The sequence below is a fragment of the Notolepis coatsorum genome (genome assembly GCF_963971535.1).
Source record: "Notolepis coatsorum genome assembly, chromosome: 3".
In the NCBI taxonomy this organism is placed as follows: domain Eukaryota; kingdom Metazoa; phylum Chordata; class Actinopteri; order Aulopiformes; family Paralepididae; genus Notolepis; species Notolepis coatsorum.
Window position 1 is genome coordinate 64,399,748 of NC_140167.1, and position 12,500 is coordinate 64,412,247.

The following is a 12,500-nucleotide window of genomic DNA, read 5'->3' on the forward strand; positions in this document are numbered from 1 at the left end:
CTGTATGAGCCCTCTCGTCGTTTGCAGAGATCAGGCCCACCACAACTGTGTTGGTCATGTGTGTACAGCGAGTAGAGGAGGGGCTCAGCACACACTACTCTTCTCTCCTCCTCTCCTCTCCTCTCCTCTCCTCTCCTCTCCTCTCCTCTCCTCTCCTCTCCTCTCCTCTTCTCTTCTCTTCTCTTCTCTTCTCTTCTCTTCTCTTCTCTTCTCTTCTCTTCTTTTCCCTTCCCTTCTCTTCTCTTCTCTTCTCTTCTCTTCTCTCTTCTCTCCTCTCCTCTCCTCTCCTCTCCTCTCCTCTCCTCTCCTCTTCTCTTCTCTTCTCTTCTCTTCTCTTCTCTTCTCTTCTCTTCTCTTCTCTTCTCTTCTTCTCTCTCTTCTCTTCTCTCAGCTCAGACTGCTAACACTTCTTCTACTCCTCTCTCCTCCCCTCAGCTCAGACTGCTAACAACTCCTCTACTCTACTCTCCTCTTCTCTTCTCTCCTCTCCTCTCCTCTCCTCTCCTCTCCTCTCCTCTCCTCTCATCTCCTCTTCTCTTCTCTTCTCTTCTCTTCTCTTCTCTTCTCTTCTCTCCTCTCCTCTCCTCTCCTCTCCTCTCCTCTCCTCTTCTCTTCTCTTCTCTTCTCTTCTCTTCTCTCCTCTCCTCTCCTCTCCTCTCCTCTTCTCTTCTCTTCTCTTCTCTTCTCTTCTCTTCTCTTCTCTTCTCTTCTCTTCTCTTCTCTTCTCTTCTCTTCTCTTCTCTTCTCTTCTCTCCTCTCAGCTCAGACTACTAACACCTCCTCTCCCTCCTCTCCTCTCGACTCAGACTGCTAACACTTCTTCTACTCTTCTCTCCTCCCCTCAGCTCATACTGCTAACACCTCATCTACTCTCCTCCTCTCTCATCCCCTCACCCCAGACTGCTAACAGCTCCTCTCCTTTACCCTCCTCTGTCCTCTCCTCCCCTCAGACTGCTAACACCTCCTCTCCTCTCCTCTCCTCTTCTCTCCTCTTTTCCTCTGTCCTCTCCTCCCCTCAGACTGCTAACACCTCCTCTCCTCTCCTCTTCTCTCCTCTTTTCCTCTCTCCTCCCCTCAGCTCAGACTGCTAACACCTCCTCTACTCTCCTCTCCTCTCTCCTCCCCTCACCTCAGACTGCTAACATCTCCTCTCTTTTGCCTTCTGTCCCTCCCTAATTTTCTTCTCTTTTTTCATGTTGTTGGTCTGAAGTTGAGAGCGAGAGGGGCGGAGGCAGCAGTGCGTGCAGGACAGAGGGAGAGAAGGAGAGGAAGAGAGAGAAGCTGCACAGCAGGTGAGAGGAATCCTCTCTCTCTTCACTATTCTCATCCCCCCCTCTTCTCACTAACATGTTATTTTGCCTGAGTCTATCACTCTTTCTATGTATCATTCTCTCTCTCTTGCCTGTTCCTTCCCTTCATTAGTCTCTATCTCTCTCTCTTGCTCTCTCTCTCCTTCTCTACTACTCTCAAGTTCAAGTTCAAGTTCTTTAATAGTTGTCATACAGAAGTACAGAATACTTTCATACAAAATGCTTCTTACTGTTACGCTCCAGAGACTGTGCTAGACAAGATAGTATCAAATAACATAATAACATAATATAGCATGAATTTAGAAGAAGAAAAATGAGGTCACAGTGTTCGGTATAGACATATGTACAATGTTCTGAGTTACCATATAATATACAATACACAATACTATGCAGTGTACTAATGTACAGTACTATCTAGTGCAAAGCAGAAATGGGATGAGGTACAATTTTAGGTACAATTTACAGTAAGGTGTACGAGTTGTAGTGCAATCCTTCATCCATAAATATAAAGTGTGGGGAGTGGGTGCTACAGTGTGTTTGTTTAAAGTGGGTGTGTGCTATAAAGTGTGTGGAGTGGGTGCTACAGTGTGTTTGTTTAAAGTGAGTGTGTGAGTGTGGATGTGTGTGCTATGTGCGTTTGGTGGTTGTTGTTGTGTAGTGTTCATTCATTGTTCGTTTAGCAGCCTGATGGCCTGGGATAAAAGCTTCTTCTGAGTCTTTCTGTGCTCGCCTTGAGACTCCGGTATCGCTTGCCTGACCGCAGCAGTTCAAAGAGGCAGTTGTTCGGGTGACTGGAGTCCTTTAATGATTCTCTTAGCCTTGCCCTTGCAACGCTTGTAGTAAATGTTCTGGAGGGTGGGGAGCCCCCCTCCAATTGTGCGTTCGGCTGAACGTGTCACTCTTTGTAGTCTGCTTCGGTCTTGTGCAGTGCTATTCCCAAACCAGGAGGTGATGTTGCCGGTCAAGATGCTCTCTATTGTACATGAGTAGAAGTTCTTAAGGATCTTCTGGCTGACTTGGAACTTCCTTAGGCGCCTGAGGAAGTAGAGGCGTTGTCGTGCCTTCTTCACAACACTGTCAATGTGTGTGGTCCATGTCAAGTCCTCGGATATGTAGGCTCCGAGGTACTTAAAGCTGTTGACTCTCTCAACCGGTGCCCCGTCGATGCTGAGGGGGCTGTAGTCCTTGACCCCCGACCTCCTGAAGTCCACAATCATCTCCTTTGTTTTGCTGACGTTCAGGGAGAGGCTGTTTTCCTGGCACCATCCCGCCAGGACCTTGACCTCTTCCAGGTAGGCCCTCTCGTCGTTGGCAGAGATCAGGCCCACCACCACTGTGTCGTCAGCAAATTTGACGATTGTATTGCTACTCCGCTGAGCCACACAGTCGTGTGTGTACAGGGAGTAGAGGAGGGGACTCAGAACACAGCCCTGGGGGGCCCCTATGTTGAGGGTGATGGATGAGGAGGTGCAGTTGCCTGCTCTCACCACCTGGGGTCTGCCAGTCAGGAAGTCCAAGACCCACTGGCAGAGGTCATAGCCCAAGCCCAGGTCCCTGAGCTTGGCTATGAGTATGGAGGGGACTATGGTATTGAATGCCGAGCTGTAGTCGATGAATAGCATTCTCACATAGTTCCCCTGCCTCTTGTCCAGGTGTGATGCTGCTGTGTGCAGCACATGGGATATGGCGTCCTCCGTGGACCTGTTGGGGCGGTATGCAAATTGCAGGGGGTCCATGTTGATGGGGAGGGAGGAGCAGATGTAGCCCTTTACTAGCTTCTCAAAGCACTTCATGGCTATGGAGGTGAGAGCTACAGGGCGGTAGTCGTTGAGGCAAGCAGGCTCTCTACCTTCCTCTCGTTCTCGACTGGCCTCTACCCCCATCATCACCCCCTCTCTCTCTCTCTCTCTCTCTCTCTCTCTCTCTCTCTCTCTCTCTCTCTCTCTCTCTCTCTCTCTCTCTCTCTCTCTCTCCTCTCTCTCTCTCTCTCTCTCTCTCTCTCTCTCTCTCTCTCTCTCTGTGTGTGTGTGAGAGAGAAACAACATAACTGTGAGTGTGTTTCTGAGAACAGTTTGCCAGGCTGCTCCGTTGGCAGTGTGTTTGTTCTGTTCACTGCTAGCGTTAGCAGCTGCTGCAATGCAGGAGAAACAAGCAAGCTTGCTTTGCATTTAATCTACACACACACACACACGCACACACACACACACACACACGCACAAGCACACGCAAATGACCATTCAACTGCAGTTAGCCCATTCTGGCAGCCTGCCAATTTATTTCCCTGACTGTATTTGTGCGTGTTGAGTATGTTCATCCAAGTGTGTGTGTGTATGTGTGTGTGTGTGTGTGTGTGTGTGTGTGTGTGTGTGTGTGTGTGTGTGTGTGTGTGTGTGTGTGTGTGTGTGTGTGTGTGTGTGTGTGTGTGTGTGTGTGTGTGTGTGTGTGTGTGTGTGTGTGTGTGTGTGTGTGTGTGTGTGTGTGTGTGTGTGTGTGCAGAAGCAAGGCTGTGTGGCTGTCATGGTTCTAAGATCAATAGGGTGCAGATTTAAAGACTGTTGATTCCTCCTCTGTGTTGTTCCGGTAGTGTTGTCTGCTTTGCCTCACAGAACATACTGTTCATATCACTATCACACACCTGCTGCACCTCTCATCGCTGTGTGTGTGTGTGTGTGTGTGTGTGTGTGTGTGTGTGTGTGTGTGTGTGTGTGTGTGTGTGTGTGTGTGTGTGTGTGTGTGTGTGTGTGTGTGTGTGTGTGTGTGTGTGTGTGTGTGTGTGTGTGTGCGTGCGAGCGTGCGTGTGTGTGTGTGTGTACTATTCAATATATTTATGTATACATATATCTGCCTAGGAATGGACAATCTCACGTTGCACAGTCAAATCAATGTGCATTGAGTGGAACTGCAGGGCATCAGTAGTGAGATACAGTATAAAGGCCACAGCTAACAGGCACTGGCCTGTTACTAACCCAACCAAGGGCAGAACACTGGAGGCAGGAGGCAGGTGGTAGAAGGTAGAGTCCAGCCTGAGCGGGTTCTGGGGGTGAGTCTACGATCTGGCAACCAGCTGGAGTCAGGACCGGGTCGTTATAACAACCAGCTGTAGTCAGGACCCGGGTCGTTATAACAACCAGCTGGAGTCAGGACCGGGTCTTTATGACAACCAGCTGGAGTCAGGACCGGGTCTTTATAACAACCAGCTGGAGTCAGGACCAGGTCTTTATAACAACCAGCTGGAGTCAGGACGGGTCTTTATGATAACCAGCTGGAGTCAGGACCGGGTCTTTATAACAACCAGCTGGAGTCAGGACCCGGGTCTTTATAACAACCAGCTGGAGTCAGGACCGGGTCTTTATAACAACCAGCTGGAGTCAGGACCGGGTCTTTATAACAACCAGCTGGAGTCAGGACCAGGTCTTTATAACAACCAGCTGGAGTCAGGACCGGGTCTTTATAACAACCAGCTGGAGTCAGGACCGGGTCTTTATAACAACCAGCTGGAGTCAGGACCGGGTCATCATGACAAACCTGATCATGAGACAAGAAGTGGCAGCTGGTTGCACACCTGACTCTGCTCCTGCAATCAGAAAGAGAGCGAGAGCAGAGAGAGAGAGAGAGATAGAGAGAGAGAGGGGGAGAGGGAGACTCAGACCATGAGTGTAGAGAGAGAAAGGCGAGAGAGAGCAAGAGCAGAGAAAGAGAAAGCCAGAGAGAGAGAGATAGGGAGACTAAGACCATGAGTGTAGAGAGAGAGAGAGAAAGCCTAGAGAGAGACAGATACAGTGAAAGCAGCGAGAGAGATGGAGATGGCGAGAGAGAGAGAGATAGAGAGAGAGAGAAAAAGAGAGAGAGAGAGCGAGAGAGAGCGAGAGAGAGAGAGAGAGAGAGAGAGAGAGAGAGAGAGAGAGAGAGAGAGAGAGAGAGAGAGAGAGAGAGAGAGAGAGGGGGGAGAGAATGTGAACCAGGGCAAGAGAGGGAGCTAGAGAGAGAAAGAATGAAATAGTGAGAGCAGAGAGAACGAGAGCAAGATAGGTAGCTAGAGAGAGAGACTGAGGCAGTGAGAACAGATAGAAGGGGAGAGAGGGGGAGGGGGATTAAATAGAGGAGAACATGATGATAACACTGAAACTGTCCTTTTCACTACACATTCTCAGATATCTCAGAGGTCTTCTCTTCTCTTCCCTATAACCCTCTCTATAACCAGGGGTTCTCAACCTTTCTGCTGCCAAGGCACCCCTGTGTTCAATAAAATATTCCAGGGCACCCCTACATACGATAAAGACTTTTCCGGTCCTGTCTTTTTTGCTACAATGATGACAAAAGTGCTTGCTTTCAAAATAATGTTTATTTAAGAAACCGGGAAACACATTTGTGTGTATATGCAGGCTATATAATGCATTATTAACAGGTGTTTCAGGTCTAAATGGCTTAGTACTGTTGACATTACACTGCTTGTAGTAGTAAATCAAATAGCATATTTCTTTAAATAAAATTACAGAAAATTATCACTAAAGTGCTATCTGTTGCAGCTGTACTCTTTTCCATAAAAATTGCATATTTGGATAATTGTGACCATTTCTCAAAAACTGAAAATCATGTATTTTTTTTAATACAGAAAAGGATCACTAAAGTGCTATCTGTTGCAGATGCACTGTTCTCCATAAAAATAGCATATTTTTTGCATATTTTTCACAGAAAAAGATCACCAAGTTACCATTTCTCAAAAAATATAAATAAATACAGAAAATAAGCACTCGTTCACTCAGTGGACATTTCTAGCTCAATGTGAGGTCTGCTGCTGCTGGCTAATAATACGGTCAATACGTGGGGAGATCTTTGACAAGGCAACACGCATGTCATCCTCAAGGCTCAACTTGGCCCTATATTTTGTTTTCAGAGCTGTCATGGATGAAAAGCCAGCTTCACACAGATATGTGGTGCTGAATGGTATCAACACTTTAACTGCTGCATCATGAGAAACTTGGAACTCAGCACCACACTCTGAAACGAGCTCTCCAGGTGGATGTATCAGATGAGATTTCAATGAGTTCTTCCAAGAGTTTGGATGGAGATGTGCTTTGTCTCAATGTTGTCTGTAAAGTTTTTTTTTATCCAGAGTAACTTGGTGATCCTTTTCTGTGTTTTATTAAATAATGATTTTCAGATTTTGAGAAATGGTCAAACTTATCCAAATATGGTATTTTCATGGAAAACAGTGCAGCTGCAACAGATAGCACTTTAGTGATAATTTTCTGTAATTATTATTATTATTTTTTTTAAATCTCAAGGCACCCCTGGCAGCTCTCTGAGGCACCCTAGGGTGCCGCGCCACCCCTGTTGAGAACCGCTGCTCTATACCACATTCTCCTCTTATCTCTCTCCCCCCTCTCTCTCTCTCTCTCAATTCAATTCAATTCAATTCAAAATATCATCGTAAAATAAAACATCAAGTATTACGGCGTAAACATGTCAGGTGACTGTCACTCACTGTCCCTCAGTTTGTGGCAGGCAGCAACATATGCTGCTGCTAGCTCACAGCTTGTTGAGTCCTCCCCTAGTAGGACTGGTAGTTTTTCTGTATCTGGTAGTGCGAGAAAGCCTTTTTCTATTAATTCAAATTTTTTAAAATGCGTTTCTCTAATATATTTATATTTTTCACATTTGGTGAGGAAGTGCCACTCAGTTTCAGGCTCACTGAGGGTGCAATGACAGCACAGCCTTTGCTCTGCAGGAAGCCAGGTTTTCCTGTGCCTCCCTCTCTCTCTCTCTCTCTCTCTCTCTCTCTCTCTCTCTCTCTCTCTCTCTCTCTCTCTCTCTCTCTCTCTCTGTCCTTCCCCACTTCCCTCCCAGTCACATCATCCCACCCCCGACTTTTCCTGTTTTTCAGTCTACTACTGCATGTCACAATACAACCTACCGGTAGCACCGAGAGCACCAACTAATTAGTGCCACAGTGGAACTAGCTCCAGGACCCACATAGGTAGGAGAGACACTTGCCCCTGCTACCCATCATGCTAAAGTAGCTACTCTGCTTCGCTAACTGTGGGGTTTGAACGCATGAATAATAGATGTTGAGACGTCCCTTTGCGGAGAGGAGAGGAGGAGGAGGAGGAGGAGGAGGAGGAGGAGGAGGAGGAGGAGGAGGAGGAGGAAGATGCTTTTTTCCCCTTCCTGCTGAATTTAGGAATGGAGGGATAGAGCGCTAGGGAAATGGGGCATAATGAAAAGAGAGAAAATATGCTGAATGGAGGGATGTATGGATGGATGGCTGGCTTGGTGGATGGATGAATGGGTGGATAGGAGGATAAATTGATGGATTTATGGATTGATGGTTGGATGGATAGATGAACATCTCTGAATAGGAAGAGGTACTTTCCTGGGTGAATGAGGGGGATAGAGGGATGGATAGGACATGCGACAAATAACGACGGGAGCTGGGATCGAACCCGGGTCGGCCGCGTAGGTGCGCAAGGCACTATGGTATGCGCCACGAGGGCGCCCCGCATCTCCTGTCTTAACAGAGGAATAGATGGATGGTGCGAGATGGAGAGATATAATTATATCATACTTAATATTATAGAAATGGAAATACAGACAAGATGACTGGACTGAGAGGAGGCTGGCTGGATGGAGGGATGGAGGGATACTGTAGAATCTACGGTAGATGGACAGACAGACATATAGGCAGGGAGACAGACAGACAGACAGACAGACAGACAGACAGACAGACAGACAGACAGACAGACAGACAGACAGACAGACAGACAGACAGACAGACAGACAGACAGAGATACAGGCAGACAGACAGACAGACAGACAGACAGACAGACAGACAGACAGACAGACAGACAGAGATACAGGCAGACAGACAGACAGACATTTTTAAGCATCAGAAACAGGGAAGGAGGGAGGGATAGGTAAGGAAGGAGGGATAGAGAGATAAGGAAACAGAGAAAAGAGGGAGGGATAGAGAGATAAGGAAACAGAGGGAAGGATGGAGGGATAGAGAGATACGGAAACAGAGCGGAGGAGGGAGGGATAGAGAGATAATGAAATAGAGGGAAGGAGGGAGGGATAGAGAGATAATGAAAGTAGGAGGTTGAGGGTTATCGCGGTACAGGAGCAGGAACAGGTAGATGATGTCATAAAACCCTTCGGGGGGGCAATGGAGAGAATGAAGGATATAGATAGAGTGTGTGTTGGGTAGAGTGGGTAACAGGCAGAGGTCAAAGGTTATCTTGGTACTAGAGAAGGACTGGGCGGAAACAGGTTGATGATGACAATAACAAAAAAAACTCCCAGAGGGGGAAAGATGGAGAGGAGAAGGGGGGAGCGTAGAGCAGAGACGTGTTGGTTAGAGTGCAGGTTCAGACGGAGGTCAAAGGTTATCTTGGCGTAGACACTTGCTGATATATTCATTATGCAGTCTGACATATAATGTAGGCTCAAAACCAAGTCACAATGGATCTGTGAAACACAGACAGAAGTGCTACGACCATCGGTCTCCTTAACTCATTCGGGGCCAGACCCGAGATATCTCGGGTTAACTCGCCAGCGGTTGGGCGCCAGACCCGAGATATATTTGGTTGTTATTTCTTTTATTCGATATTTCCATTCATTACAGGCACATGGACTTGGGGTTAACATGGGGAATCATCCTGAGAATGCCAAAGTGCAATACCGGCCGCATCCACCCAGGTGGCAGTATCGAGCACCCTTTGAAACATTATATCTTGGCCTGTGCGTCGATCAAAAGTCTCCGGTCTGACTTTTCTTTGTCGGGCAAGTGGAGCGGTTGTCCCGATCGGATTGAGAAGCGTGAAATGCTCCCGATGCATGATGTGTGGCGGATCATGTTGGTGACACGATCAACACCAATACTGGGACTCGCAATCAGATAATTGGAATATTCTTTTTGGGTTACATCCTAGTGAAGGTAACGGCTATATAGTATCAATCCTGCGGTGATCCAACCATGACTTCGCTTCGATCACAACATATGTGTGTAACGTTACTCCACAACGTGTGCCGTTGGTGATGATCAAAGCATAAAAAAACGACCCCCCCCCCCACCCTTTCATGCATTCATGATGAAACATAATACGATAATTAGGGATGTCCGATATTATCTGCCTACCGATATTATTGGCTGATATCGGCATTAAAATGTGATATCGGAAAATATCGGTAACGGTTTTCAAAAAAAAAATTTTTTTTTTAAATTTTTTTACATTTCTATAACCTTTATTTACCCAGGCAAGCAAGTAAGAACAAATTCTGATTTTATTTATTGTCAAAAGTATGCATAATGTTGTGTTAATTCCACAACAAGAGATATGTAATGTTAATTACCTGAAATTATTCCATTTTTTGGGGGGGAAACCCTGCATATATCGGTATCGGTTGATATCGGTATTGGAAATTAAGAGTTGGACAATATCGGTATATCGGTATCGGTAAAAAAGCCAATATCGAGCATCCGATAATATAGATTTGATTTAGAAATAGTAGCGTGTACAGGCGAGAAACGGCAACGTTTTTAGTGAAATGCACGTATTGCTGCATAGCGTCGTTTTCTGGGATTAGACAGGATTACTCTAAAACTATACTCATATTCACCACGGTATAAAACGGGAATGTATGGATGAAAAAATTATTTCTTTAACACATATTGAACGATAGATAGTCGATGTCAAATGGGCCATAGTATTGTATCCATAGCTATAATATAGAATATAGTTATAGCCCTGCAAACACCGCCACTTATTCCTATCTCTTAGAGCTTGGCGTGGTAAGTACAAACGATGCTCAACTGCGTGGCGTCCAGTGAGTTAATGATTCGTCCACAATAGTCCACTGTGCACTATGCATCATATCATATGCACTATGATTGAGAGATCTGCACACAAATCCTAATGCCCTGTACACATGTACCAGAGCAAATGGCAAATAAAGTTGAACTTGAACTCGGAGCTGATCAGTTAGGATTTGCATCCAGAAAAGAAAATGTACCATCAAGTTTGAGACACGTTTTGCCCAAATAAATAGGGCTGAATATATATATATATATATATCAGATTTATATTGACATTGCCATATGAAAGATAAAAAACTAAACAAAACGATGGAAACTATTGCAAATGTCATGAAATTTTTTGGCAGGTTCTGAGAATCGGAAAACCTTTTCTGGCGCCAAAGTACCACACGGCTGATTTCAGGAGCAGGCAACTCTCTATCTAGACACACAGATGTGTTGAAATCCTGTTTTATTTTTTCTTCTTTTTAGGGTGTATTAGCAGAACAAGCCAGTGGGATGCCCCATCTGCTCCTGTTGGTCTCAGGCTTCTCTCTTCTGTTTCCTGTTGTTTGGATGGAGGACACTCCCGCTGGCAGCTCATTAGATTAAACTAATAACACAGGCAACACCATCCCTCTTTGCTTTGCTGCTATAAAAAGAAAACAAATTATTGAGCCAGTAACTGAGCCAGTAATGTTGCTGGTTTCCAGTGATCTTTACTTCTCTCATGATTGAGTGAATTGTTTCAAAAGATTCATTTTAAAACCCACTTCTTGTGTCCAAGACCCCCCCCCCCTTGAAAACAGCAAGTGCAGTTAGAAATACCAATATATAGAAATACAGTAAGGTGAATATCTTCAAATATGATCTACAAGTCATTATAGGAACTAGGATCACTTGCTAAGCTTGTACTTGTTTGTAAGCTTGTAACTGTGCAGGGTGTGGGAGTTACTATGGCTTCGAATTATTTTCAGCCCTGTAATCAAAAGACAAACAGGAGATTAAGCAATAATGAAACAGACAGGCGATGCTCCTCTGAGAATAGGAGTATCTTACCTCTCGTCAAAACATCGTATCCAGTTCGACTTTCAGGAATGTAGGAAAGCGGCTTTAAGATAACTTCCCAAGTGAGCAGCTTGAGAGCAAGACGGTATCCTGAACCTTCTTTGTTTTGGAACTGACGAGAACTCCCAGTCTGTGGAGTTAGTGATATGTATGACAGCGCCTTTGTGGGCCTCGAGATCATATTTGACATGCATTCAGAAGCGTTAAAGCATTCACCTTATGCGCCCCGCCCGCTCCTGGGGTCACCTCTTTACTTCCTTCTGAATGTCGTGATGGAGATGCTAGCTAGTGTGTGGATATTCTGATAAACTGAATACATTTAGTGTGTGGATATTCTGATAAACTGAATACATTTAGTGTGTGGATATTCTGATAAACTGAATACATTTAGTGTGTGGATATTCTGATAAACTGAATACATTTAAGTGTGTGGATATTCTGATAAACTGAATACATTTAGTGTGTGGATATTCTGATAAACTGAATACATTTAGTGTGTGGATATTCTGATAAACTGATTACATTTAGTGTGTGGATATTCTGATAAACTGAATACATTTAGTGTGTGGATATTCCCAAACTGAATAAATATATAATCTACTGTATACACACAAAACTATTTAGCTGCTAATGTTTTTATTTTGTATCCACTTTTTCTCCCCATTTTCTATTTTTCTCCCATCCCAATCTCGTATTTCCAATTCTTCCCTCCCCTGTCTTGAACGTTGCTAGACTCAAGTCAAGTCAAGTCAAGAGTTTTATTTGTCACGGCATACAAGTATACAATGAAATGCGGGTGGTCTTGCCCGCAACGATGTGCAATACAGTAGTAACAACATATAATAGAATCCAATAAAACAACATTGTGCAATAAACAAGTAACATAGTAGGGCATATCGGTATTTGTACATAAGTTATTTACAGAGCATGAAGGACATGCTAGGTCCTGTGGTAGTGCAATACACTGTTAGCTACGGATGAGGCACTGGGTCTTTCTGTACATTGCTATTTTATACAATCTCAGGTTATGCTATACTATTTTTAAAGTGACCTTTCCTTAGTGGCCATAAGTGTGGGCGTGTGCAGCATGAGTGTGTGCTTGCTCATGTTAAAGTGGCTGCTAGTGTGTGAGCGTGTACAGTGTGTGTGTCGTGTGTGTGCTCATGTGTGCTTGTGTGTGGAGAGTTCAGTGTTCAAGGCTCTGATGGCCTGGGGGAAGAAGCTGAGCCGAAGCCTCTCTGTCCTAGTAGCTGGGGTTCGCAGGCGTCTGCCTGACCTCAGCAGCCTGAACAGGCTGTTGTTGGGGTGGTGTGGGTCTTTCATTATTCTGC

At 45.2% G+C, this 12,500-nt stretch overlaps 1 protein-coding gene across 1 annotated transcript in view; it reads left to right on the forward strand.

Moving 5' to 3' along the window:
- The window catches only part of kank4 (KN motif and ankyrin repeat domains 4), a 332,794-nt gene that overhangs the window by 213,836 nt on the left and 106,458 nt on the right, over window positions 1–12,500 (forward strand). Inside the window, exon 3 of the mRNA XM_084311231.1 lies at window positions 1,211–1,292. The gene's annotated coding sequence lies outside the window, so the exon portion shown is untranslated. The remainder of the gene's footprint in view (window positions 1–1,210; window positions 1,293–12,500) is intronic.